Source organism: Equus caballus, chromosome 3 (genome assembly GCF_041296265.1).
Source record: "Equus caballus isolate H_3958 breed thoroughbred chromosome 3, TB-T2T, whole genome shotgun sequence".
NCBI lineage: Eukaryota > Metazoa > Chordata > Mammalia > Perissodactyla > Equidae > Equus > Equus caballus.
The window spans coordinates 123,948,836-123,954,835 of NC_091686.1; positions in this window are offsets into that span (position 1 = coordinate 123,948,836).

A 6,000-nucleotide genomic window follows, 5' to 3' on the forward strand; every position below is an offset into this window, starting at 1 on the left:
AGCCTGTGCCACTGGCTGGACAGCAGCCCCTGCTGGAATGTCAGCTGTCTGGGAATGTCATGTCAGCTGGAGCTCCCATGAAGCTGTCCTGCAGGGTCCCCCTTCCTCTCCTCACAGGCACCCACAGTTGTCACCTTCCAGACTTGAGATGTGGTGGCCCTTCTCACCCAAGTCAGGGTGGGAGAGGGAGTAGAGACCTAGGAAAGAGGGTCTGCCCATCCTTGGCACAGACAGAGCCTCCCTCCAGAGGAGGTATCCTGGGCCTCAGGGAGACAGGGGGAGCTCTGGATGTGGCCTGGTCCTGGGAAGCCCGCCGAGCCAGCCTTAGCCTGCCTCTGTGCAGTGCTGTGGGGAGGCAGCCCTGCCCTGAGCTGTAACGCAGGAAGGCCTGGGACCGTCAGAGGCCCCAGTGAGGATGACCAGCTGTCCCATTTGTTGAGGAATGAGGAATTTCCTGAGTCACAGGACTGTCCATGCTACACCAGGGACGTGTGGTCACTCTGCCCCTCTACAGGGCTATCCCCACCCCAAGGGCAGAGCCAGGACCTAGGGGTAGGGAGGGGTTAGTTGAAGGCAGAGTTTCCCTCTCAGGAAGGAGCTAGAAGGAATGGGCTGCTGCCTACCCATAGCAGGGGTTCCGGGGTGGAAGACCCCGGGGGTGGGGGCAGGGAGTGGGCCAAGATCTCCAGATTTGGAATCAGCCCTTGCAAGCCTAGAGCAGGTCAGCCTTCCTGAGCCTCAGTGTCCCCCTCATCACCATCATCGCCATCCTTCCTGCTACTGTTTTCTGAAACCTGTCCCTCTACTCTCCATGACAATCCTTCAAGGGAGCAGGATCCCCGTGTCATAGATGGGGAAACTGAGGCTCATGGAGGTTAGCAGGTGGCACAGCCAAGTTGCATGCTTTTAGGAGGGTCACACAAGAGGCAGAAGCAGACCGCCCTGTGACGTGAGGAGTGCTGGGAAGCACTGGCCCCGCTGGCCGTGCCTGGAGGACCACTGCTGGGGAAGGCCGCTCTGGAGACAGAGCTCCACAGCCTCAGAGCATCAGTACTCCCCCAGCGGCAGCTGGAGGAAGGCTGGGGGGCTGCCAGGCACCGGGTACACCTGGGTCTGAAGTGCCTGCCTCACCACTCTCTCTGGGCCATGCACAGGCCTGGGGGGAGGCTGTCAGTGATCTCCAACACCCTCAAGCTTCTGGTAAAAGGCAGGGTCCCTAGGCCTGGCTGGGCCCCCCAGAGGTACTCAGGACCCAGATGCAGCCTCCAGACCCCCACCAGGCAGGCCACCAGGTCAAAGGATGGAGGGCCTGGGTTGGAGCTCAATATATCCAAGGGGCCCAGGAGGCTCTGGGCAGAGAGAGTTGCCCTGCCTGACCTCTGGGAGGTGGCACTGGGGTGGTGAGAGAGGAAAGCCCCACCTAATGGGCTCCCTCCCACTGCAGGCTCAGCTCAGTCCAGAGGGCCCCCTGCCCAACCCCACACCCCTTGGCCTTTGGAGGTGCCCCTGCTGCCCGCCCCCACTGGTGGCTCTTGTGTCCCCACAAACATTCCCGAGTACAGCCAGCCTGTCCTCAGGCTGGTTCACCTCCCCTGGGCACCCCAGGCGGGCAGCTACACACACCAGCTAACTGTGTGGCCCTGGGGCAGGGTGGGGAGCGCACAAGAGGAGAAAGACTGTTAGCATCATGCTGCTGATGAAGATGATGGGACAATATCACCCCAGGAGGCCAAGTTGGAGGGGCAGGGTTGGGGGACGCTCCCCCCTCCCTCCTGCGGCCCAGGGCCGGCTCCCTCAGGGTCCCTGCTGCAGCCCCTGATCGCCACCAGGGGGCGCTCCGTCCCGCCTCCTCTCTGCGTGGCCTGGCGGCCAGGGTCGTGTCCGAGTGGAGGACAGCGGCAGCGCTGCCTGCAGGGGTCGTCTCACTGGCGACCCGCTGTGGCGCGTCCTCCACGTCCGGACAGGGCCCCCAGAGCAGCCGCACGCAGTGGCAGGCCCTTGTCCTCAGGGTCCTGCAGGCGGGCAGAGGGGCCAGGGAGGGTCCTGGCCCAGCAAGGACCACAGGCAGGGCAGACCACACCCCCAGAGGGCCGCAAATGGCTCAGGGAGCCTGGAAGAAGGGTCCTGGTCAGAGGTGGACACCGCAGACCACCAGGGCTGGGGGTGGGGGCTGACAGCACCACGGAGGGGCAGCTTCCCAGCCATTCTTGGCTCTTCCTGTTCTCTGGACTCTGCACTGGGAGCTGGGGGGAGGCGCGCAGGACCTAAAGTGCCCCCGCTGCATGCCCTCCCCATGCCCCAGAGTCCTGGAGGGGCTTGTTTCCTCCGAGGCCCACCCAGAGCCACCTCCTCCAGGCAGCCTTCCTAGACAGCGGCACTCCCCAGCCTCCACCTTCACACATTTTCAGAGCAGAGTCTGGGGTCCTTTTGCAGGAGTCAGCGAACCTCTCAGAGCTTCCCCTGCCTCTGAGACTGGGGAGGGGCGGATTCCAGGCCAGCACAGAGCAGTCGCTGGAGGTTAATCTCACCCCAAAACTTTAAAACACATGTGAGGCTCTGGGTTCTGCTGCTGTGCTTATTTGCTCCCAAACAGTCAGGGCACCTCAGGGCTGGAGGCTGCACCTGAGTTGGGCAAAGATAGGCACCCTGACACCACAGACCTGCCCTACCCTTGGGGGTCTGTAGGTCTGGGGGCCGTAGGAGCTGGCTGAGTAGGCTGGGCCTTGAGGAGTGAGCAGGATATTTGTGGATAATGGGTGCCAGAGCTACAGAGGCACAGAACAGCCCAGAGAGTTTGAGAAATGGTGACACTTCTGGTGAGGGTGGAGCACAGGTGGGGAACAAGGCTGGGTCACCCCAGGCACCAAATGCTTGGCTTTCTCATGAGGGCACGGGAGCCATGGAAGAGTTCTGAGTAGGGGAGGACATGGTCAGATTTGGGAATTGAACGCCTTGCAGGGAGGATGGGTTGGTGGAGCAGAGGCCAGGGCCCCCACTGCTGGGACCTGAGCTCCATCAGAGGTAGTCACATGGCTTAGCCACAGTCACCACTCTGACCTTGCTGTCCCACCCACCCCCATCACTCAGGATCCTGCTGAGCCATGTGGGCTGTGATCTAAAAAGCCACTGCACCTTCAGATGGAGGCGGCTCCGGCCACACTTGCCAGAGCCCAACCTGCTGCCCTCTGGGTCTAGAAGCAGGTGGATGACTGGGGTCCCAGAAGTGGGGGGTTGGGAGGTAGGTTTCCTGGGCTCAGGCCCTCAGGACATCCAGCCTGAGACTAGGAGACCTCTACCCCAGGACCATGTGTAGCAGCCAGGCATGGCCTGGAGAGCCTGCAATGCTTCCAGGAGGAGGTGGGGGAGGAAGGCCAGGAAGGCCCAGGCCAGAGAACCCCAGAAAACAGGACTGGGAGAGGGCTGTTGGGGTGAGCCTCAAGGACCCTATCGTTCATGGGAAGGAGACCTGCCCGTCTATTCCAGGTCCATTCTCCCCAGGCCTCAGAGAAGAAAGGGCCCATAGCCATTAGGGGCCCTGGAGCAGCAGCAGGGCCAAGCTGGGTCCCCCGTCCCATCCACCTGAGCCTGGGCCTCGCCCCTGGGAATGGAGGAGGCCCCCGGCCCTGAGCTGTCAGAGGTCCTGCCCTCTGGCTTTGGAGGCCAGACCTGACAGCACAGCAAGTGCCTGAATCTGTACCACATTCCACATTCATAACTGTTTTTTCCTGTAAAAAATTGTTAAAAGAAAATTTAATTGTCTTGCTTTTGGACATTTTTGGCTACAAGAAATTCATTTAATTTACAATTGTCTAAATTGTCCAGGAGTCATCGAGTATAGAGGAAAAACTTTGCAAAGTGAGAAAAAAAATCTATCCCATAAATTGTTCACAAATATAATTAACTGTTTTCTCATTTTAAATTTAAAAATAACATTGAAATTATGTTAGGCTATGCAGACATTTAATTACATCTTCACACATCTTGATTTTGCTGTCTTCCTACAGTGTTCTGGAGGTAATTTTTTCCCGAGTGGTAAACTTTTTTAGAAGGCCTGCAAATGCTCAGAGGGCTGGCCCTGTGCCCGGGGCCGGCTGCCTTGGGCAGCTGCCACTCCACCCCAGGTTTGATGGTGACTGATACTGACCAATCGTGACTGGGCAGGCTCTGCCCCATTTCCCTGTTGTGTAGGGCCAAGGGTTAGCAGCACTTGCTGATTTAGGGCTGATGTTAATATGCCTGCCACTTCCTAGCCATCCCTTTGTGCCCAGCCCACTGTTCCCCGGGGCTTTCCACACATCCTTCACTGAACCCCACAACCATCCCAGAGGAAGGTGCTATAAACTCCATTTTATTACTGGGGAAACCGAGGCTTGAAGAGGTTAAGTGACTTGCCCAAGGTCTTGTGGTCAGACTAGAATCCAGGGTGGCTTTGGGGGAGGGACCCAGTGACAGAAGCCCCCAGGACTCTCCCCTGGTCCTGGACACACCAGGCATCTCAGTGCAGGAAAGCCAAGGCTTCTGGGAGGCTGGTGGCAATGCTGGGCTAGGCATGGCCCTCCAGCGCCTGATGACCCCAGGCCAGGCTCCCTGTCCCTGGGCCCCTCAGACCTAGACCCTGCCTGCAGGGAGCTGTCCAAACCTGCCACCCCCTGGTGTCTGAGGAGAGGCAGGCTGCGGGAGGATTCCAGCCCACCCAGGAGGGCAGGGTAGCCCCTTGCTCTCAGCCTCCTGCCCAGAATTCCGGGCTGGGGACCTGAGTGGCAGCAGGGAGTCTGCCCCAGTGACCGAGGAGGCGAGAGAGGAGGTGGGACCAGGGCTGGGTCATCCTGGACATTGAGAAGGAGGCTCTGCGGGAGGATGGACTCTCAGACCTTCCCACTGTGGGTGGGGTGCTTCCCGATGCGGTGCTGAGAGCTAGAGGCACGTTTCCAGTCAATGTATGTGGTGGTGGTGGGGATGCTGAGTGCAGAGAAAGGGTGCCAGGGCCTAATAGGCACGGGGAAGACTAGGAAGCAGTCTTCTAGAGGTTTCTTTCCCTCAGGTCTCCTTAGGGCCTGGACTACCCTCACAGGATCCTAGGGCCTTTCCCAAGCTTCCAGACCAGGAATCCTCATGCCATCCTCCAAATGCCCCAAGAGGTGAGGTGGGTACTACCATTCTTATCTATAGCTACGGAAGCGAAGCTGGGGTGGGGGTGGGGGAGGAAACCCCAAAGCCCAGGCAGACCTGTACTTCCACCCAAATCTGGAAGTCCCTTCCGGATTCAGGCCTGCCCCTTCTCCCAGAGCCCCTGGCTGGGAGCTCTGGGGTGAGCTGGGCTCCCCCAAAGGGCAGTGAGGGAGAACAATCTGGGAGGACGGGGCAGTGAGGAAAATGTGGGCTGGTCCAGGAGGGATGCGCAGTGGAGGGCACAGGGGGCAGAGGTGCATGGGAAGGAGTTCAGGGGTGGGGGCAGGGTCGGTCCACAGCCCCTTCTTGGGCTCTAAAAGGAGATAAGGGTGGGCTGCCTGGGCTCCCATGAAAGGAGACCTGAGATGTCTGCCTCCTTCATCCCGGGCATGGATCTTGCTGGTTCCCCTTTGGACAGGTCCCTGCACTGGAGAAGGGACAGGAAGGGCTGGGCAGGCATGGGAGAGCGGGGTAGGTGAGGAGGCAGCTGGCCCAGGCTGGGCTCTGGGAAGGCTCCCTGGAGGAGGTGATATGGCCCTGCTAGAGATCTGCCCTACAGAACTGAGCTTAGGGCTGGCAATGTGCCGGCATGCTCAGGCTCTGGGCCAGCCAGCACAGACTCACTGGTCATCAGGCCCCAGGATGACTATGGTGCCTATGCCCCCAGCTGGAGGGGCAGAGTGAGGCCTGTGGGTGTGGAGACCACCCCAGAAGACACCAGCACCCACCTCCCTTAAGTCCTTTCTCCCAGCTCCCTCAACTCATGGCTGAGCATCCTCTGGGATCTCCCCTGGGGGCTCTGGCCCTGCCTGCCTGCCTACAGGCCCAGGA